The sequence below is a fragment of the Pygoscelis adeliae genome, unplaced genomic scaffold (genome assembly GCF_000699105.1).
Source record: "Pygoscelis adeliae isolate BGI_AS28 unplaced genomic scaffold, ASM69910v1 Scaffold16, whole genome shotgun sequence".
NCBI lineage: Eukaryota > Metazoa > Chordata > Aves > Sphenisciformes > Spheniscidae > Pygoscelis > Pygoscelis adeliae.
The window spans coordinates 6,213,135-6,237,262 of NW_008825162.1; positions in this window are offsets into that span (position 1 = coordinate 6,213,135).

The following is a 24,128-nucleotide window of genomic DNA, read 5'->3' on the forward strand; positions in this document are numbered from 1 at the left end:
ATTACGTATACTGCAACCAGATGGAAGTAACTCATCCATCAAGGAACTCGTCATCCTCATCACATTAGCTTCTTATAAAAAGCCTCCTGCTCCTTCTCTGATCCACACAGTTCAGCTTCCTCTCTTCTGTGCACTCTTAGAAAATGAACCCCCTCTAACTCCATCGCCGCTTTCTCCTTAAATCATTGCTACCTATCACTCCATGGTTATTTTTAAACTTTACTTTTATCAATACTCATCCTGTAGCTCTGGGAGATATTAAAAGTGTACCAGGGCAAGGAAGGGCATTTCTGACACTTGCTCCCTCATTCATCAGCCCCTCATAGGCCCGTTGGTGACAATGAAAAGATTTCACAATACCGTGCGGCAGAAACTCATTCTCCCACTCATCCATCATGCTCAACCTAGCAGCAGTTCTACTGACCTAATCTGTAATGCCTCGATGCTCACTGGAGATTTCTTAAAGGCACCCTTCATTGTTGTTAGTTACAAAGAATAAGGCTGTGCTATCAGATAAGGAGACTAAACGGTGCAAGAATTAATGCAATACTGTTTCGTCACCAAGTCCTGGGTTCAAAGACTGCAGAGTTAGAGTCAGTGTGCGGGATGTCTTTTTATCTGAATTTTGTTGAAGATCATACCAAAAGGAGATGAAAGAAGTTTTGAACTCACTTCCGGGTGTAGATAGGCATTAAAGGACCAAGTGTGAGTCACTATCGCTAATTCATCACTTTTTGACAGTTACAGGCTAATAGGTCCCAGATATTCCACAATAAACCAAAAACCACATTAGAGTCTGTTCTCCAGAAAACGACAGTCACAAGTAAGGAAGCCATAGTTGATTACTTTAATGGAACATACTTTTTTTCTAAAGGGAATAACCAGCACCTGTGTGAGCAGCTGATATAAAAATGTAGGAGACAATGAAAAATGTAGTACAGATTTTGTAACACGGGATGGAAGAGAGACAGCTAGATGTATGATTTCATCACATTGACATAGCCATAAGAGAATGACAACACAAATAGTAAGTGATGAACATAAGTAAATAGCAATCAATGATGAGTGAAACAGTGATTTGGTAAGAGTTCAAAATTTATTGTGTCATTCCACTTAAGTGAGTTAACTATTATTTTTTGATGGCGCAATGGATCAGTCACTCACAAATAAGCAAACCTAACAGTGCAAGGTCTTTTGCACATTAGAATGCGATTCCTCTAAGACACTGTTAGTACGAGGTATAGTACAAATAACTATACAAAACTTTTAATTTATTATTTAACCACAGATATAAACATGTAGACAAATACTGATTTGTTACTCTGCCAGCTTCTTTCAGCACTTTACCTCCTCTGAAGACTCTCTAGGTGCCTCAAAGACAAAAACCTCTTCATAGGCATCAGCCTGTGGTTTGCATTACAATCCAAGACCAAGGCCACGGTCATTCTAAGAGGCCGAGCCCAGATTGTAAGAACAAGCCCCTGACCTACATAAATATCAGCACAGTATACACAGTTGTCAACAAATAAAAGTTTTAGCACAGGAAACTGGGGCACAAGAAATTAAAAGACTTATCGAAGACCACATGAAAGCCTGACGCGGTGGTAGAAATTGACCCCAGGATAAATTTTAGGCCAGTGTTCTTATGCAAGAGTCCATCTTTCTATCTTCATCTTTACATACTAAGTAGAAAATATCAGGCCTGGATAAAAGGATTGGTTAGTCACAATCCTCAAATGTAAAGTACTAAATAAAAAAGTCATACTTTATGCTTATAAAATGATTACAATGTGCTTTATGCAGTATCTAGAGGACAAAGACATGTTGCTTTTCTCTGCTTGTTCTCTAAATGCTAGTGAGAACACAGAAGAGCAGAATAATATACTAGATTTTGATTTTTGTTTTAAATAGAATACACTGTTCTGAGCAAAGTAAGCTTCTTCGGTTACTAGAAGAACAAGGAATCATGCTAAGACCTGCATTTTTAGTAGACTGAAAGGCTGTGCTGCTTAGGTTAGCATACAATATTTATCTGCCCTGTTTAAAATTGGTGTATACTCAAATAGTGAGTAGCAACTCAACTCAGGACTAAAGTAATGGCAAAAAAACAAGCCAACAAAGAAGCAAAATGGGAGTAAACTACAAAAGCCAAATGTCTCCAACATTCTTAGAGTTCAAGCACCATTGAGATAATTTTTTCTCCACATCCCTTAAACAGAATCAGACCTTGCAAAGCACTGAGCACCTGCAACATGCAAGATCACTTATCAGAAAATATGCTACATTTTACAGGTCTAAAATGATCAACAGGGCATAACTGCATCCAGCAATATGCAGGAAGGGAAATCCCCAAAAGAATATCATTAGTGTAATTATAGTACTAAATACATGTGTTGCACTACACAATTAGCTTTTGGAAGCTTATTGGAAATTCCAAGACTAGAGGGAAACATCCATTTCTTCCACAAGACCTCCACTAGCATTCAAAACCATGACACTTGCCATGCTGTTCACACTTCCTTTTAGCCAATGAACTCTATTCTAATGTCCAGTCATCGCCTTGGGTTATCTTCTAATAGCAAGCCACCACAACTTTTCTGGATGTATGTACGTTTTGGTACTTATCAAAACTCTCTCCTCCTATTATGTGAACGTTTTATGCCATTTTTCTTTGAAGCACTGCAAATTCAGAATCTACCTAGCCTAAAACATTTACAGAAATAAGGACTGCTACTTTTTTTTTTTTTGGCAACAGTAAAGAAATTACACCTTTAGAGAGACAGAGATCTCCTTTCATAAATAACAGATTTACGGTGTGTTCTATTGAAAGCACTTCCCAGGAGAATGTTAGTCGGCATACTCTGCTATGTAATAATCTTTAGCTGTATTAGCTTTTCCGTAAATAATTTGGTATGCCTACCCACTTGGAGAGAAAAAAAAAAAGAACAAAAAAAGAAAAAAGAAATTGCATGCTTTTGTACCAACATCCATCCAATAGTTAAATAAGCAAGCAGTGATTTAAGAAGGATTTGAGGTAACCAAGCTCCCCGCAGAATATGACCCTGAAAAAATATTACTTGTAGATGGTGTATGTTAATCACTGATCCCTGGAAATCTCATCTGAAACATGTCTAATCAGTAATAACCAAACTGTCATACTTTGAGATGACTACATTTCCCAGAATAGCTAAGACTGTTCCAAGGATCAAGATTCATTGTCCCTGTCCTGAACAATTAAGGTCAGGATTCTCCAACATTCAGGTTAGAGCTGCTTCTCTCGTATGTCAGGACTCTGGCACAAAGCTTCTCTGCATCCTGCAAGCAGAATGAGCAATTCTGAAGACACCCGACCCCCCTCTTAATACTTGGAGCTCAGTAGGAGACCAATCCATGGACAATTTTCCTGTCCTGACTTGATGAGCTTAAAATTTTATTAGAAGAAAGTAATATTACAGCTCAAATGAACTGATAGATGAGAGAAAGCCACGGCAACAAAGGCATACATACCGACCTATAATTTGGACATCACAAATCATAATTAAAATGTAAAGTCTCCAATATAATGAACACAGGGCTAATTTAACATGCTTATAAAACATGCAAGCTTTTTCTTAAATGACCTTTGCTAAATTAAGGTATATTGACAATTGTATTTATAATACTGTAGGTTTTTTTAAATGTATGTACTAGGGGCAGGAAGGGCATGGGCTGTCACAGTGAGGATGGTATGGTTTTCTACACTGGCAGAAGGCAGAAGGAGACTTTTCATAACCTCAAAAGGCAAAACCATATTTCAGAAGATATTATTTAACACACTGATGTGATAAGGTTGAAATTCTCTGACCTAAGACAAGCTATTAATGCTAACTATTCCCTAAGCACCACTGCTGTGCTTTGGGCTTGTTTATTTATTTATTTATCAGTCTTCCACTTTCCCAAATCCAGCTGCAGACCATCTGATCTCTGCTTTCCTCTTAATGGCTCTTCATGTCGAAGAATGATTGCTTAGAGAAATGGGTTTCAGTTTTGAACAGTCTATTTTATTAAAAATTAGTTGCAGCTGTAAATACTATAGGTACTTTTTAAATACTAGTATTTTCACAAACTAGCTTACAGATCTAATACCAAAAGGGAAAGCTTTTTATTCAAAGAAAATAAGCTGTAATAATTAATTGTGTGTATTTATATATTTATGCAGTGCATTACATCCCGAAGTACTTACAAAAAGTACAAATCTGCAAAGTATCATAGATAGGCAAAACTCCACACACTAGGACTACTTGATTTTTTGCCAGGTAAGTAAAATCCCTTTAGATAGAAATGAAAGGGCATGCCCAGAATGGCAAAATGAGTCTGAAACATTTTTAAGACTTTTAATCGAGTATTCCGATCAACAGAGAACAGCAAGCAACATCCACATGCTTTTCATTTAAGAACACATGATGATATGGAGCACGAACTCATTTACAACTGTCCACAACTGAGATCACATCATCACTTAATACCTTCAGAAAGTCTTTATAATATCACTGTCTTACACTATACAAATTTTGATCTTAAAATGTTGCTTCTCATACTTCCTATTCATAATCTGCAGATTTCTTAACATCTTTTTCTGTAAAGTCAAGACTCAAATACCATGGACCAAATGCCAACATACAAGAGAAACTTATGAATCTTTTTAGTTTAAAAAATTTGAAATATTTTTCTCTAATACATTTACAACAAAACCCATCATTTTGTGAACCAGCAGGACTAAAAGCTAAGAACCTTCCTTTACCAGAGTCCTAATGTAGGAAATATCAAAGATTATAACAGTGGTGAATTAAGGAACTCACTTTCCAATTCCCCCAGTTGGCTTGGCAAAACCAATGGAAAACGAGAACATTCGACATCTTCCAGAGTACCGCCAGTCCCAAGAAAAGGAAAGCTACAGGAAGAATTGCAGAAATGCCCTGGGTCAGTGGGAACACTTCCCTCTGAATTGCACTATAAATCGGTTGGATTTGTGAGGCCAACCGGAATTGTGCAACTAACTGCCTGAGGCAGCCTAGAAAATCTCACCTACAGTTCAAATTACCATTACATTAACAAGAAAAAACAAGATAGTGCAGAGAAGTTGGTACCGTTTTATTTGAACTGTAGCACACCTTAAGCCGTACCAGTATCCAAGATTAAGTGTGCAGATTCAAATCATGTGTAAGGAGATTTTTGCATAGTTTCACATTAACAAAATGCAACATTTATCCTAAGACAGAGATAAGGTCCATAAAACACTAATCGCATTGTCTTTTACAGTATAGCCTACATATAAAACCCGAGATCAAAGTACCCAAACATTAAAACAAACAAACCGCTGAAATAAACACACTTGCTGCAGAAGTAACGCCAAACTTCAACCCAGATTGTTACAAATACAAAGCATGTAAGGGTGCTGTTGGAAAATAAGTAAGTAATATCGTGTCCAGGTACTCTACTGAATGTGTTTGCCAGCCAGGTATTCGCTGGGTATTCTTTTTTAATCTGACCTTAAAAAAAATCTGGAGAAAGCCATTTCAGAATTTTTCTTCAACACTTATCTCAAAAATGGCCCATTTGATTCGTGAACATCTCTAATGTATATCATCAGTGACTGAAGGAGTTTTTTTATATGATTTTTGACAATTTAACAAGTCCTTCTGACAAATTAAATGGTTGTGTTGACAACTTAACTGTACTGCCAATCAATATTTTCAATTACTTTCATTGTCATTCAGAAAAAATACAACACGAGGTCATACAGTGGTAAAACCAAGTAAAGAAAATAAAATGATGCACACTTGGGGGGAGGGGGCAGTGGGAGGGGACTGAAACTTTGAGGCACAACATGCAATTTAAACATTCTTTGTTTTTCAGGGGAAAGGTTAGGTGTTACAGAATAACTTCTCTAATTTTAGATCTTGGTGACATCTCGCTGAGAATACAACACAGTTTCCTTTCTTCCCATAAGCTATTTAAAAAGTCATTAAACTTGAGCTGCTGCCACATGGCACTTTCAGTGAAATCATCCTCTTTATTCCATCACTTCACATCATAACCTACATGTTCTTAACTACTAAACCAGCCCTATACAAGGTAGATAGATGCAATTTAAGAGAGCTATGGGTCTATTACAGAATTTTTAAGTCAGACTCTTAGGTCAGAGTCCTGACCGACACAGCTTTTTGCTGGGGAAAGAGCTGTATTCTCAAACATTTGTACCACGTTGAAGAAACACTTCCTGCATGTTGGACTACAATGACAAACTCCTTATCGTAGCTCTGTTGGGAAATAGCGGCAATCAGTTTACACAAAACCTGTAGTAATTCAGGGTTGGTATAAAAATATATATTACTTAAATGACCAGGAAATTCAAATAACTTCATGAATTTCCCTTTTCCTTCATACAGTGGGAAAGTAAACTACATGGTTAATATTTCTTAAAAAAAAAAAGGGGGGAGGGGGGGCCCCTGTCCCTCCCCCCCCCCCCCGCTCCTTTTGTGATCCTGGCAGGTGGACTCAAATGGCCTGACTTCCAAGACTTTCTACGCCAGAGGCCTGCAGAGTGGAAAGCAGTGCTTCCTTTGAGGGCAGATGAAACTTGCTGATAAGGACCCTCGCTAGAGGACCCATGCTTCAGTAATGACCTGGGCCTTCACCAGAGCCGTGGCTGGTTACTCTGTGCCCTGAGGAATGATCAGGCAGTTTAATCCCAAATCTCTTTCCTCAGAAGATACAAATACAGGATATAGGCACGAAAGCTAAGTGCCAGCAGTTGCCATAATCTTAACATTTTCTGGCTCACCAGTTTAAGGTATGCAGAAGGAAATTTGCTCACACGTGTAAGGGGAACCTGAGCTTTCAGTGAGCTCTGCACCCAAGGCTGCCGCAGGCTAGAATGGAAGAAAGGAGACAGCCAGAGGAAAGGACACAGACAGGTGAACAGCCCAAAACGAGTAGAGGAGAAGAATGGGGATTTAAAAGTATGTGCAAGGAAAGCAACTTCTGGAGGCAAAACAAAAAAAAAACGTGTGAGGTTGCATGTTGGAAACTGAAAAGAAGCGATGAAGGTAGCAAGTAGATAAAAGTTTGGAGGCTAGGTTATAAAGAAAAGTGAACGGGAAGAAAGGCATAAAGGTGAATCTGGTTTTCAGTTAATCCAAGCATAAACCTTTTAAAGGGGAACACCCCAAAATCAATAGTAATTTTAAAAGCAAAGTACTGCGTATATTACATACATTGTGTGAGACCAGGTAATCCTCTCTGCATGAGTCTCATATTGTCCTATTTTTGTCAGAATTCCTCTATTGGAAAAAGAGCTCCAATAGAGATATTTACTAATATCAGTCTAACTCCTCCTTGTTTAAACCATTCTAGAAGTCCAGGACTATTAAAAAACGTTACCAATAAGACAAGTAAGGTGATATTGCTGGTCACTCCATTTGTAGATGTTATTCTCCTGCTATTAAAAACCAATTTATTTTTCACTGCCATATGGGGGAGGAAGAGTGGGAGAAGCTTTGCAGGCAATTCTGTATCTCACAGTCCAGACCTGAGAAATAAGCGTGGGAAGGCAGGAAGGATGCTTTTATCCCCACAAGAAATCTGGAAAAAGGCATATTGATATAGTGATTAAATATTGCAAACAATTATGGTATTCTTGGCAAAAATCAAGTGAAGCCTTTGCCCACAAAAAGCTGAAAATTAAGCAAGAGATCACAAAATATTGCCACTGACCATCATTTATGGTAACTCCTTTCAGTTCAGTTCTAGCATTTTAAGTGGATTTTAAAATCCCTCCTGTGTTAACTCAATATTTACCACTCAAGTTTTTTTGTAGTCCATTCTAATTCTGAGACCTGTTTAAATATTTTCACCATTTACATTTAACAAGTTATATGCATAGGAGATGCTTTCAGTTAGCAAAGGCAAACAATCACTGACTCCTGCCCTTCTTTTGACAACTGTTAAAAAAAAAAAAATTAGCACGAGTGCTGTGATTAAAAAAAAAATGACGCTACATCATCAAGTCTTCGTCATTGTAAGACGTGCTGTTTCTATTCAGGTCAATAACCTTCCAAAGCTACCGATACACAGATATACTTTGGTGCAACAAAAAATAAAGTTTGTCTTATGAAGAAGCAGCCTACAGAAGTCTATGTGAAAAGACTGACTTCTTGAGGCAGATTCCATTGCTTGTGTTGCTGCAAAACCAACGGATTCTGCACAGTTCTGTTAACCATCAGCAATTATCTTCCTGTCAAAGCTAAAGGTAACAAATTTCCCCATATCCAGCAAGGCTATATCATCAACCGGACACCAGCATCATTTGACGGAAACTAAATCACGACACCAGCCAAGAGCTCTGACAGACAAATGTGCTGCCTCCGAAAATCTAGGCCTATCACTCAGAGGAGGAAAAAGGTTCTCTCAGCTGGTCTTTCTGAAAAGAGATTAAATGTTGTAGATTCTGTAAGTACAGTACCAAGCAAATCCTAAATATGAGAATTATTAATGGGCTTTACTACTGGTCTTTTTAATCTTTCGCCAACATACGCTCATCTATTTTACCTTGGTCTGTCTTGCTTCCTGATGGACATAAAAGGCAGGAACCGTGCATTATCCTAGTCTTAATCAGAGACAGCAGCACAAGAACAATGTACCTCTACCTATCATATGGATAACATTTTAGTACTAGCTGTTCTTTTATAATGAAGACTATGTAATAAAAGATACCTCTAATACGTCCTGTCCTTATGCTTAACAATAACATTCATTTCATGATGTGCTCCATAATGGGGATATCAGTTCTTAACCTGCTCAGTAACAAAGTACTGCATTATCACAATGCAATTGCAGTTTGGCTGGAAATTCCTGATAATCTGTGGCTGGAACTCGCATTTTTTTTCCCCAAAGGGACATACAGTACAGTAGATCAGCCTGTAACTGCAAAACTACAATTTGAGTATGGCTATCTTTAACCCATGTAATACCCAAGGTATAAAATATGTGATGCTTTGTAAAGCGGTGCTATATATTGTTAAATACAAATCAAAGAACTTTCATTGACAAGTCAGTGAGATATTTTTCTTACAAGATCTGGTGTCACATTAAATGAAATCACGGACGCAATTTATCTGGTGGAAGTTCCAGTGGAAAGCCTATGAGGGGGACTTGATGTCTGAGGGGATTGATAGTGCTGGAAAATGCCTTTCACCCCTAGGTCACTGGTTCAAATGTGGGCCAAGCTAGTTGTGACCTAAAGCTGTTACTATTTGACAGCTGTTTGATGACCTATGGGAAATGAGCAGATTCAGACCAGTACCTATCAGGGAGATGTCCACTCCACATGGAACGTACAGCTGTAGCAGACATCAATTATCATCCTTGTTGGAAGCATCTGAGGAGGTTCCAGCAGCTTGAGGAACTGTATGGACTGTATGGACATGGTTCCCAGAGGCGCTGACTCCAAGTAGGGGCTGCTACACATACACAGCCTGTTTTGGGAAAGACGCCTACACACATCCTACATTTCGTAAGGCTGGAAGTTTGAGCCCTGTGAGATTGCTTTCCAGTAAAGCAAATGTTTCCCTAAGATAACTTAAACTACAAACGAAACCCCCACAGAACACACTGTGAAATCTCCTAATTAAATTTTAAACTCCAGATTGTATTTACCACAAATGTTTATCATTCACACATAGAAGAAAGTATGTTAAAACAGAAAGATCAGTATAAAAGAGTACTTTCAGTTTCCTACCTTTTTTTTTCCCCCTTTAAATTTTCAAGCATTCTGCCAAATTAGCAGATTTTATATAAAACAGAAGAACAGAGGGAACAAGGCCAAGACCTAGAGTTAAGTGAGAAACAGTGCAATAAAAAGAGATGCAAAACAGCATTTCAGCTGTTTCCCTCTTTGGAAGACGGGCATTCAATGGGAGTTCTACAGAGAGCTTAAACATAATTCAAACATTTCCACACTGAAACCAAAGTCCTGGATGATGGTATAGCCTGAGGAAAGACATCCGCTACTTTTTTCCTTTCCTTTTTGATCTCTCTCACAGAAAGGGGAAAAGGTACTCTTTACTCTAAAACGAAGAGTACACCAAATATGGATATAGCAGCACGAAAGCTTCCAAAACTCCAAGAGTCTGTTTTTCTGTAAGTTTAGAGCTCATGGGATAAAGAACATACCAAACACCTTCTGAAGCCCAGGATCCAGAAAAGGATCCTCTTAATTAAGCTTCATATGGACTTCAGGTTAATTAGAACATGAAACAAACATGAGATCAGGTACCAGGCATTTATTGAAAGTTCTTAATGATTTAAACTGATTAGTATAAGCAAGCTCTGATACTTGTATGAACCCATACTGCTGCACAATTTCAGACACAGAAAAGCTGGAAGCTATTGATCTGGAGAAATTAGGTATTTAACAGTTAGGTAAGTCATTATTAAAGCATTCAAACCAAAGAAAAAGCTACCCTGGATAAGTGATGAAAATTCTTAGCTTGACTCTACTTTTAACCTCTGTGTGATGCCTAAATTACCTAAATAAACAGGCTACTCTTATTCATTCTGCGTCAAAATGACGCTTGTGAAACACTACTATTTAATTAGTATGCTTTATAATATGGAACAGAAAGTATTTAAATGAAACACATAATTAAAGCACATGTCATGCTGAATCATCTTCATTTATATCACAATACACCAGTGCCATGACACTGTTGCTACAGGCTCTGAGCGCTACCGAGGGAGGACATATTTACCTACCAGCAGGAAATCTCATCCAAGAGTGCTTCAAACCCTAGCTGTCCACATTTGTCTAAACTAATCCTATTAACATACTGACCACTGTGCTTGTTCTGAAAGGACCCGTACACGTAGTCTAAGACTACAGCCAGTACTTCTCCTCTTCTACGTACTGATTAGTGCATGTATGGGGGGTGGGGGCAAGAGGAGAAAGGAAATAAAATGAAACTACCAAATTTTTCAGCCTGTCACAGCATAGTAACTGAAATATGCTTTTTTCCTTTAGAAATTAATATTTCTGTTACAAACCATTGACGGAAGTTTATAATGCCAATAACACCTGAGAAATCAGTCACTACTGTAGTTAATGACTGGTTTGGTAGATTGTTAACTGCCCTTAACTTCCCATGAGTGGTTAACTAACAAACCAGTCATTACCTACTTCATGGGGATTAGAGGTTAAACATAAACTTGATTACAAGCTATAAATGTGAGTAATTTGAAATGTTATTGGTTATTACAAAAATATATGGTAATAATTTCCTCTTTAATGAAAGGGAGCATGTTTTTAGTGGTCCCTAGTTTCTTGTTGAGGCTTAGGAAAAGAGATCAGTGTATGATTAACAGCTACACTCTTATGATGGGCATCTGGGGCTAGGTGGCAAAAATGAATACTCACCACTTATCTGTGTCATAAAAATATAAAAATATCATTCTATCTGTACAATAAACACAGGGTTTGTAGTCTGTGTTCTTAATTTGCAGTTCAAGATGCTTGTGGCCGATAGATACAGATTTTGCATGCACACATATAGGGGGACAAGGGTTAATCCTTTGCTTGCATGGTGGAAAAATCACAAATCTGGAGGATTCAAATATATACAACTATTAGTCCAGAAGAATCTTTCCAGTGTAGTGACATAATTACTGCAGGAAACTGGAATAAACTTCTGCTTTCAAGATAAATCTCACATTGTAAAATGTACGATTAAAACACAGAAAAGTAATAAACATCTTCAATACAGATGTCTCTATTTCAAATAATGACGTGATTAGCTTAAAAATCATTGGAAACCTGTGAATTTTCCAGCACTTTTTTGCATCTTCAGAACAGTTATTTTACAGCAATGTTATTTGTAATATATTACTGTGCTGCTTAGATTTCTGTGATGCATCTTGTATTCTCATCCTCCTACCTCTCAGCTATTTCTCTCAAAATTTGAAGATGTTCCCTACATATAAACAAAACAAATGTATGCAAAAAATATATTGCTGTGTTACTGGATAATGTGAAAATTGTTTTCAAAAGCACGATAAAAAATGTCATGGAGTACACCAGTAAAATTGTGTGAAATAGTTAAATAGCCTTGTCCATATCAGACTCTACAGTCATCTATGGATAGAGTGTATATGGGGACCAAGGCCCAAGGTCAATGGACCTCTGGGCCTTATCCTCAAATAGGCAGCAGAGTCCAAGGACACAAATGAAAAGGGCAGCTAAACACACTTATGAGCCTGCCAGAGAGAGATCCACAGCTTTTATTCCAGCAGGGCAACTGGCTAGATGATGGGAAGCATGCAAGATTGCTCCTTCTCTCTGCCTTCCCTTAGACAGTTTGGTCTTGCAAGCGACAGGATGGAAAATTTAAGTCATGGCTTACCTGCATCAAGGGGAAAAGCATTTGTTTTCCAGTACTGCATAGGGTATAAGAGGAACACTGGAGTCTGCACAAAGGGAGAACTTCGGTGGCCAGTTTATGTTTCTTTGCATTACTCAGGCTTCTGGACTTCTAGAAAGAGTGAGGTTACTCAGTAGCTGGAGTCAGGACAGGGTAGGTGTTTAAAGCTTCCCAGAGCACTGTAAGGCACCAACGAAACTACTTATTAATTAATTAGTCTATAGATATTAAATTAAATGGTAAGAAAAGAATACTGTAAAATGGGCAGAACCAGTCACCAAGATTAATCAAAATATCCATCCATTTCTGTCCCAGAACTGATGCCTGTCCAAATGATTAACAAGTTAATTAAAACAGGTAAATCTTAGCCTTAAAGCTTACAGAGTTTGGGACTTAAATCACAGAACCAGGTCCAGCAACAGCTGAAAGCTGTGAGATGAAACAAAGTCTAGGTGTCTAAAGATCTGGGTGTAAACGCTAAGAACATGCCAGCTACTCACTGTGTCCCACGGTGGCAGGGCAAACTGAAGAAATGGTATTGTACAGTGTTGGGCTGAGAGTCATCTGGATTTCCAGATATTATCAGAATACCTTAAATAATTTGCAAGTGCTAAAAAGAACTAAATTGTGAAGGTGGGGCAGGAAAATAGTATTCTACACTTATCCTAGAGTAAGCTCAACATGGGAAATAACCAGCTATGTTCTCTGCTAATTAAAGAGTTGGAACAGCCTCTTGCACTAAATCTCACATACATTTTTTTGTGGTAGTCGGACAATGGAGTGGAGTGGGACAATGGCCAGAGTAAGTAAACATGGGAAGTTCTAAATGAAAGGAAAGGCTTACAAACCTCAGCTTGATGGAAGATGATAAAACAAATAACCCATCATGAAGATCTAAAAGCGGATTGAGAAAAAAAGTTACAAAACACTGAATGACTGATTGTCATCACAATTATTTGTGTCCTCCTTTAGAATTAAATACAAAATTGAAGTTACTGAGGGAACTGCTGCTGGCATGTTGGGCTTGGAGGATCACAGATTTTGTACGTGTAAACATAAGCAATTAAAAGTATATTATAGCCAGGGGAAATCAAAGCTATACAGTTTATTCAAAGACTAGCACTCACAAAGAAAAAGCATTGTTTCTTAAATAGAAAAGGTTGACTCCTGCAAAAAAGCAACTTCCCTTCGACTGCAGCTTTGATGTTATAGCCCACTGTCAGTCAGCTTCTAACCTGAGGGTCAATCACCTGTAGTACAATTTGACATATAGCAACCCACGAATTATTAAAAAAAAAGAAAAAAGCATTTTCTTTTACGAAAACTATATTACTCAAGAATGGTAGACAAGTGCAGTTGAACAGTAAAAGAAAGAAAACAACCCAATTCTATTCCACATTTTGTTGATACGCTTACTTTCATGGTTTCCTTCCTCATTAAGAGTCTCATTAGGAAATTATCTCATACTGAAAATTGACCATTACTATAGCCACCTTCTTTTCTCAAGGCCCCAGTTTGTTTAATATTGTATATTAATATTAACGATTGTATATTAATCTTAATAAAATAAAAATATATTTAGTTATATTATAAGCAGTGCAGAATTCCTTCCAACAGATGTCTGAGCCCCAGGGAAAAGCATGGTTTCAATAATGTTTTGTGTAGTCCTACTGAAAATAGACTGGTGCTTTCTGCACTCGCGATTAAAATATTTTCAACACAGAGAGGGTTCAGCTCTATGTGTACCATACCAATATACACTAAATAGTACTAAGTATTGCATATATAGGCCACCAGCTTCATAGCTCCATTTCAGCAATAATGCTCAGCATTTTTACGTTATGATTATTATACAATAAAGACATGAATTTCTCATTATGCTATTGGTGCAGATATGATAGCATTTATACAGATTCTTAAACCTATCAACCAACTACTTTAAATCACTGGAACTGCTGCTGGCTTGTGATCAGTTGAAAAAGAATTGTGGAACGACACAGTGGATGCTGGTTCTCATCTTCTGCAGGCAAATGCTTCAAAACACAAAGCCTTCAATGACATCTTCTAAACCTGCATGGAAACTTCAGGCAGGCTCACGTGCAAAAATTTACAGAACCTTTCAAACCCAGATACCAGGTGCTAGGAACCCTCACATCTAGCCTACTCGGTCCAAGTGGGGTCCCTCCAATACTCACACACTCCTGTAGCACAGATGCACACATCCCAATCTATCTAGCTCCCCTTTAGTGGCTGCCAACCTCAAGCAGTGACAGTATGCTACCTACAAAGAAAGAAAGCAAAAAAAAATATTGAAATTGTGAACCCTTCCCTGATGTCCCTTCATGTCCTTTCAGCTAGCACAGCACAGGGGACTAGGCACGAGGGGTTGCCTTGCCACTCTCTGAACTAATTCAGTTGAGAATCTGTCAGCCTGGCAATGCAGCAAACACAACGTGATGAGAAACCAAAAGCAAGCGTAAGAGAGATGGAAGAGGTAATGTAGGAGAGGATATAGGTAAAATTGGTAGGAACAGAGAAAAAATCCACTCCTCTGGATAAAAGGCACAGGTCTTTACTGAAGAGAGCTCCTGCCTCTTGGTCTGTCACACTGCAGGGTATTCCCCAAAAGGTAGGCTGAGGTAGTAGCTAACCTCAAGGTCAATACCTACCATCAAGCAACAAAGCAGCAGCAATTATATATGTTAATGCACTACTCTTCTACCTTACTAGGCCTCCCTTTATCACACAATAAATTTTCTATAAAGCTCCTACTGGCCTTAAAGTAATCAATAACCACAGATATCATAGAAGACACAAGCATGCTCCAGTGGATAGAGCACGGGACTAGAAGATGGCAGGAGAAGGATCTCTTCCTGTGTCTGCTACTGACCTCCGACTCCCCCTTTCTCTGCCCCCAGCACGCACGTGCCTGCAGCTCATCAGGACAGGGACTTGTCACGATGCTCCATCACTGGTTTGAACCCCCAGACTACTATTGGCACCCTCCCCCTCACACCCAACCAGAAGTCTTTCCTTCATGCAGCATTTTAGCAGCCTCACTCTATATGGACAGATAACCTTAAATGAGGTAAGACAGAAAGCAAGCATGGAAGCAGAGGCATGTAACTACATATGAACTTAGAGTCAAACATCAATTTTTTAGCACACTGTAATTTTGTAAATTACTTAATAATGATTGAGAGTTTTCTCTAGAAGAAATCTGAATTTAGAGTCAAAAGTACACCAAAGTTTCAGATGCAGAATGTGAGTTTTTATTAAAATAAGCCATTAAAACTGTCTCAATGTATGTACTTTCTAGTAGCTATTGTAAATTAGAAACAAGAAAATACAAGTTAAACAAATCTTCAATAAATATTGCCAAGAATATTTTCAAGTCTTGTGAGATCTGTCCTTTTTTTTTTTTTTTTTTGGGGGGGGGGGGGGGGGGCGGGGGGGGACGGGGAGATGGTGGTAGGGTGGAGAAGGGGATATATGGGAGGGAAAGGATTAAGTGCATACAATGTACTTGAAACATATCCAGAGCATTTTAAAAGCTGAAAATAAAGGCTTTTGAGAAATACATTTTGGGGACTGAAAGGAGAATTGATACAGAAAGCTAACCTGGCATGATTTTAGGGGATATATCTAAAAAGCCTAATCATTGATAATTCACAATTTGTGAGCCTGGTGGGATTTCATGCAGAGCACTAGCCTCACTAAGGTAATTGGTGCTATTGAAACAACACTGGCTCAGCAGCATGCTGCTTTCTTCCTCGCCTCCGGGCACAGGAAGGATCAATATTTGTTAGGATTGCTTCTTGTTCCAACAATGTAAGATTTACAATACTTGCTAGGATTCTCACTTTGTCTTCACACAACTCATCAGTGGAACCCAATTACTAACCTCAGACAAACAACATTAACATGAGCCTCTATGCTTCTTTATTGCCCTTCATCCAAGTCTCATTTCAGGGTCTTCAGGCAGTGCCACTATAACAGATACTACACTTTAAAGTGTGCTCCAAGGAATAAATTTTCAGTCTTTCATTACTCGTACCTTGATTTACTTCATATCATCTTGCCGCTATAGACAAAGATAACACACTGTAAATTACAGCCATCCTGTCTTGTAGTTTCAGAAGTAGGGGGAAGGCAGGGAGTGATGCTTTTGCACTACAATTAGCACTGGGCACCAGAGCTTCATTGCTATCATCACTAGTGACTGAAACTTGTTTTATCAAAGATGCAAAGCCATTATTTCATATAAACTCATTTCCGAAATTGCTTTATATTTATTTTGCACTCTGATAAATGAGAAACTCTACAGAAAGAGAAAAATACATATTTTTATGTTGTTTATTGCATTAACTTAGGATAGGTAATCTCATTTAACTTTACTCGTGGGGCTATTTCTGCAAATTTTTCAGTCCTGATGTCTTAATAACACAGTGGCCTCCGATAGTTTGCTGTTCATTATGTTCTCCTTCAAGCTCAATGCACAGAAGCAAAACCACGATCTGGATAATTCTGTTTCAAACGTTTTAACTATTAGTGCATAGCTGGCAATAGAAGGCTTGGAAAACAGTCATTGGAAAAATTCCTTCAAGTTAGCTGTTGCAGTACCCCCTTATTTGTCCTACAATTTCCTCCATCCTCCATCCTATTCCAGTGGCTGATAACTAAGAACATTAGTTTTATGCGACTTGTCAAGCTCAAATGAAAAGAGAGCTAACTTTAATGACACTGCAATTAATCGCCCCAATAGACAGACAGCTAAAAGACAAGATATTGACTTCATTAAGGATAATGTATTATGTCATTAAGTTGGTAGGGTCACCTTGTGTATCATATATGCTTGCTAATATATTGGCATTTTCCTCAAATAAGATAAATTCAGATATGAGTGATAAAGCTGATTAGAAAATGTTTAATCTAAAGAGGCTAGTTTCCTTATATTCCACTTTGCAGCCCCAGGTATAAGTGGACTAGTAAAAACCCATTATAGATCCGGGTTTAACTCAAATAACAGGTCCTAGCAATTTATAACCTTTCTGGGTTTAGTTGGGGGGGGTTGGGTTTTTTTTTTTTTGGTGTGCCTTTTTTCTCCCCCTTAAGCTTAGCTATTATCTGCCCAGACCGCATTTCAGATTTGTTTTTAAATGTGTAATCTTCTTCAGTACATGTAAGGTTAAAATGACCACTGCATGCTAAATTAGTACTTGTGTGTGAGAGCTTAACCCCTTACAAGTCAGGAGTTTGAAATGAGTTAAATTTGAAAGAGGTACTACAATAATGAGCTATTATAAAGCTGATCATTCCTTCTAATTAAGAAACTTCTCTTTTTAGCCCCATCTAAAGGCAGTTTTGTTGAGTGGAGATTTCTTTTTTAAAATCAATACCATGGAATATTTGCCAAGTAAGATACATCTGAAAGCAATTCGTGCCACTTAATACCACACAAATAAAACTGGTTTTGATATTCACCGCCTTTCTATTCATTTCCATAAGATATGCTGGGTAGGCATGTTTCTCTCACCAATGCTATTTTCTCAGGTTTCCAAGTAAACAGAGACCTGCTCATTTCATTACAGTAGTGACTCTCTGCATATTGCAATTTTGTAAATTAATAATGTAATGTAAACCTAACGCACTAGAAGAAAACTATTTTATACACATGGTCTGCTCATTCCACTAACTGCTTCAATAAGCTGAAAAACAAAAATAAACGGGGCACTGTTTATTTTAAAACCTCTTCCCTACAAGATTATGCTACTGTGTTCAGATTTACATTTCTTAAAGAGTTCTCAGATGCCACTTATTTATTCAGATCTGACCTAGCAGTCCATCTAAATCTTTTATAATCTTATTTACTATCATACTTCAATTATTTTTTTAATAAGTTATATAGTATGCATAAGACCAGGGTAAAAAAATTCTACAGATCTGCTTTATTCAGTGAGCAACAAAGTGATATTTTAAAATGAACATGATTGTTTGCCTGTTGCTATTAATTTATTTCAGCAGTTCCTCAAGAAAAAAAAATGATACTCTGGAGGATAACAGTCTGTTAATGGTCAGTTTGCCTCAACACTACTGTAGGCAACACGCACGACCTCCTTGAAAAGAACAAACTCTAATTAGCATCGCCTACAATTCCTCTTTCCAAACCATACCTTTTAACCTGTACCCCATCTTTTCCGATATTTCCATTAAGGTTGTCAAAAGCAGAAGTTTGGGAACCTTTCCGTGTGACCTTGGCATTTCTTCTCAGGCTTAACGTATTGGCATTTTTTCCTCTGACTGCATCGCTTCTCATTTGTCATGATTATTGTTGAATTTTTCAACTGTCATTCCCCAACGTAAATCAATGGTTGTCGACTTCCCCTTTGTCATATCTGCACTGCCAACAGCCTTTCCCTTCTAAATGAGGCTTCCTCCCTTTCCATCCATTAAAAAAGGCCTGTCTTTTGGAGAAGTCAATCCTTTGTTAGGTCACTCCATTTATCATTCTTCCAATCAGTACCTGACACACTTATTCAGCCAGGTCTTCAACCACACAATCATTGTTCATTTTGGGAGGGGGGAGAAGGAGAGAGAGAAGGGGGTACTTTATTTATGCATGGTGTTTTTTGCCATCCATCTTGACCAGTTTTATATTTTTCAATGCCCTTGTATCTTTAGGGTCCTTACTTGCTTGAAGGAAACACCAAATTCAGAAGAAAAAATACAACCCACACCCACAGGGGAAAAAGGGGAGAGAATGCCAAGAAAAAATTTTGCTGTATTAAGAATTAAGAGAAACTAGATGCGAGTGAAGAATCTAACATAACAAATTCAGTTCTGTTACAAAGGGGCTCTTAAAAAAAAAAAATCACTTCTATGTTTTAAAAAAAAAAAACAACTAACTGGAACAGAACTAGTAATGGATTGCATGACCTTTTTGACAAGGTTTAGGTCATATAAAGTTATATTACAATAAACCTAGTTTCTAAGCAGAATATTGGTTCATAGTGACTTACAGAAGCCTTCAGGACATGACTTGTTCAATAAAGAAAAGGAAGTTAGTATCTGTTATTTATGCGGCTACAGTCACGTTTGGTTGAACAAATTCACAGAGCTTCGATCCCCTCTACTAATATTTCAAACAGGCCTGCAAACGACATTATTAAGGTGCTTCTGTCATTGCTGGATATTAGGTAAAAATGCCTGAAGTTTATTAGAGCTACCCACAAAAGCAACTAGTAGCAACTAGCTTTTCCACAATAATAGCTTCTTATTATTGTTTCCGGTGTCAGGTTAGAGATGAGTCAGTATCTAACACCTAGCCGTCAGGCACGCCCGCCTCCAGACTTTTAGAGGCATGACAATTTCTAAGAGATACCCTTCACTACAGTAAACTAGGCCAGAAGTCCTGGTCCCAAACCGCCTCAGTTATAAAAGCACTGCCCCGTACCACGTGCAGGTCTAGCCCTTTCCTATTAAATAACACAAACGGCAAAAGAGTGCATTGCACATCATGCAAGGGTGATTTCTCCCAGAAAGTAAAATGGAAAGATGCAAGCTCCTACTGCTGTTGCTTCTCAGTGTGACAGAATGCTTTATACGAGCTCGCATACCTAAGTTTGGCTAAAACCCTAAGCAGGAATAATTAGCAAGAGGAGCACCTACAGGCTGGAGAAACCTAGACTGCAAGTACAACTGATGCAGGTTCCAGCATTGTGCAGACCTCCTTTCATTAACGTTCAATACATCTGTTAACCTGATCCTTTACCCCAGCTAGAAATATCCAGTTTAGCTCTCTCTTCTCCCATCCTTTATTTCTAATATTTCTAATCTAAATTCAGGCAAACTAAGCAGCAACTATTCTCTTCTAAGATCTTACTAAGCAGAGGTCTGCTGAAAAACCTTCAAAATCCTGCTGCCTTCTAGATCACTGTAAGTGGGGCTTTTCTTTATAGTGTCTGGCTCCCTACCAAAGCCATAAAAGACACACAAATCAAGTTAACACATCTTTTGCTGCAATATCACATGCTACTGTTTTCTGCACGTTTTCTCTACAAAGACTGATAGATTTGACCAATCCCCACAATACTGGGACACACACACACACATATATATCTATCTATGGGTATATATACCTGGACATGGTATATTTGGTGCAGCAAAAGAAAGTAAAATACATATAAAATTTGGAAGTGAGAGAAGAGAGAGAGGTGTGGTCTTTGAGAGGTGTGATTTAAATTTCTTGCTGTGTCACAGATTTTAATTTGACCTGAAGTCATTCAGATGGGAAGCTTGATCTTCTACTTCCTATTTGTAAGTAATTACATACCCCATAGGGTATTACAGAAATAAGTTTTCCAAAATGACTTTGATGAAAGTCATATGAGGATCTTGGGTGGGCAGATCAGCAGTAAAGTATAACGAAATGGAAGGTCAGGGCATTTTCAACACCAGAAAATTGATTCCTTGCATGTTAGGAGTTACCTGTTCCAAAATGCAAGTTTTACTCTGTCAATGGAATTCATATGGAAGAAACTATTTTGCCTAGAAATAAGCCATATTCTCACACGGGTTAACAAGAAATACGCAACATTTTATCAAAATTACATATATCATGGTTTCTCAGAGTCCAGCTTAACCACCAATTTCTGCATTCAAGACTTTTAGGCGAGCACACAGGAGTGGCTGAATACCTTAGGGTATGCTGGTTAACAGTACGCAAACTCCATATACGACCAGTGTTATGAGACAAACCCAATCCCTGTTGGGTTTGGGGTACAACATTACAAAACATAATCCGGTATTTGCTCCTCTTTCTTTAAGGCCCAACACATTTTTATGTGTAACCTTGCTGCAGGGAAGCAAAAGTGATTTCAATATGCTGTACTTCAAAACTTTGCAATATTGCATCATCATACAATTTTGGAAGCCAATATCCAAGTTACCAAAATACAGCCATCTAAATACCAGCATTTATATTTCTCATTAAATCCATTTTACTAAACAGATAACTACTAGCACTATATATGGTGCTCCAAGCTTGAGATGTCAACTAATTTGATTTATTCTCGTCTTCATTGCTCTTATATCTTGCTTAATAAGACATTTTATTCAGATACTCCTGAGGTAACAAAGGCAAAAGCTTTGCTGCTGTACGTCGTAGAAGCTTTATTCATTTATTTAAGCTGGATAAGGTAAGGGGTCATTTCCTTGTGAAAAGAATAAAATACAGCTGATACTGTTTTAAATCATATCATGTAATCCCATTCTTGTCCAAGCAATAGATTTACAGATAACAGCAGCAATCTTCCTAAAGTGTAGAAAACCAGTGACCCTTCTGGAACCACAAAATGACACAAAGAGGTGTTATCTGCAAACCAAAAGAGCTATTAATACACAAAACACTGTATTGCAAGCAACAGTACAGATTTTTTGAATGTATAAGGAGTAAGGAAAAACAAGCAGAGGTTGCACTTCTAGCTCTAACATCGCCGTTTTGTGCTTAGCAAATACAGCACATTTTATTGCATTCATTCATTTCTAGTTAGGACTTTTACTGACTAAAGAAGGGGAGAAAGGCAGTATCTTATTTGGCCGGCAAACGTTGCTATTCAAACTCTGAAGGAATGTTCTTTTTTTTTTTTCATTTTGTCCAAGTAGAGAGCTTTATCATCCATGCATTTGCTTAGACTATATATATTGTAATGTATTCATATGCACTGGCAACAGACACTATAGGAAAATTGCCTGGATAAAGAAATACAATCTGTAAGATCATCTCCCATTTAGAAGCTCGCAAAATATTTAGACATAAAAGGCATGGATTACTGTAATTTCCTCATTTATTTAATTTTGAAACTTTACATTAGGTGCTAATGTGAGAAGGAAGAAGTGAAGATTCTTACTTGATTTTTTCATTATGTAATTTGAAATTGCACCCATAAAAAACAAAATGCCCTTTAGGTCCCGTATTGAGAATACTTAAAAGCTGGGGCCATCATTTAACCCCAAAGCATACACATTCAACGTTTAATACTTTTCTAAAAGATAGTCATGAACGTGTTGATTTTCAAACGCAAACAGTGCTGTCTTTCAATATACTTTTTTTATAAAATATGTTTAAAATGCCTAGCAACACTCTAGATTTTTCCTTTGTGCTAATATATTCTCGATTTGTTGTTGTTTCAACAAAGTACTAGCAATACTATGCTTACAACATTTTAACTGGGGGCCTTCTACTTCAGGATGCAATACATTTTTCGACACATAATATTCAGACCAACAGAAAGGGTAAGTATGCTACGAAAGCAACCAATTATATGGATTTTTAGTCTCTTATCTCATGACATAACTGTTTTCTATTAATTGGATAATACGTATTTGTAGATGGAAAATTAATTCTCCCATTCAACCCATTGCAACATGAAAGCATGTATGGACTGAAGCATTAACAAGTCCTTATTTGAATTAGCTTGTCATTATAACTGAGACATAAGCCAAAATCTGGAACCGCTTATGATCAAAAACTGTGACCTTTGTTTCCTTTTCTATTGCACGTGAGAACTGATAACTTGCATTTTACTTCAAACACAGCCTTAGTAGCATTCAGAACAAGTTCTGTAAAGCAACACCCAGAAACTTAATTGCATTAATAACTTCTATCACAATTATAAACTGAGTCAAAACCTGAAAAGTGTTGAAATCTACCTAACAATATTTCCTTGCACCTTTCATTTCGCTCAGTATTTTTCAAGATCTAGTTGTATTCCAGAACTTCTTTAACGTGCAGTGTGCATTTTCTGAATGTCTGTGCACAAGCCGCATCTTGCTTTTTATTTGCATTTTTCTATTGGACGCTGTTTTTTCAGAAAAGTTAAGGTAACACACTGAAAAAGTATAGTATGGACTGTGTTTCTAATGCCTTTCTTATATAGCAGCTATGTAGCACAGCGTCTTTTAATGTGTTATCCTATACCAAATATATATCCTATATAGAGAGATTTTTTAATTTTTTTTTTCATTTTTCCTTAAAATATATTTGTAACAGATGATTAGAGGGAACTGTATTTGAAAAACACTGATTTTATTTTAAAAACTTGTATTGACAGTTACTCAGGGTTTTTTTTCTACAATCTTTAAGATATAAATAAATTTTCCAGCATTTGTGGAAAACCTTTAAAATCAATAGGTGCTGCTATTTGTGTGGCACTGCACTAGTACCAGGTATAAATCGTAATGATGTATAGCCGAATTAATCTTGACATTTAAAAAATTTTAAGGAAAAATTATTTGGTGTTGAGGTTTACCCCCAGCCGGCAACTAAGCCCCGCACAGCCGCTCGCTCACTCCCCCCCAGTGGGATGGGGGAGAGAATCAGAAGGGTAAAAGTGAGACAACTTGTGGGTTGGGATAAAGACAGTTTAAGAGGGAAAGCAAAAGCCACGCACACAAGCAAAGCAAAACAAGGAATTCATTCACTGCTTCCCATGGGCAGGCAGGTGTTCAGCCATCTCCAGGAAAGCAGGGCTCCATCACGCCTAACGGTGACTTGGGAAGACAAACGCCATCGCTCCCAACGTCCCCCCTTCCTCCTTCTTCCCCCAGCTTTCTGTGCTGAGCATGACGCCATATGGTGTGGGATATCCCTTGGTCAGTTGGGGTCAGCTGTCCCGG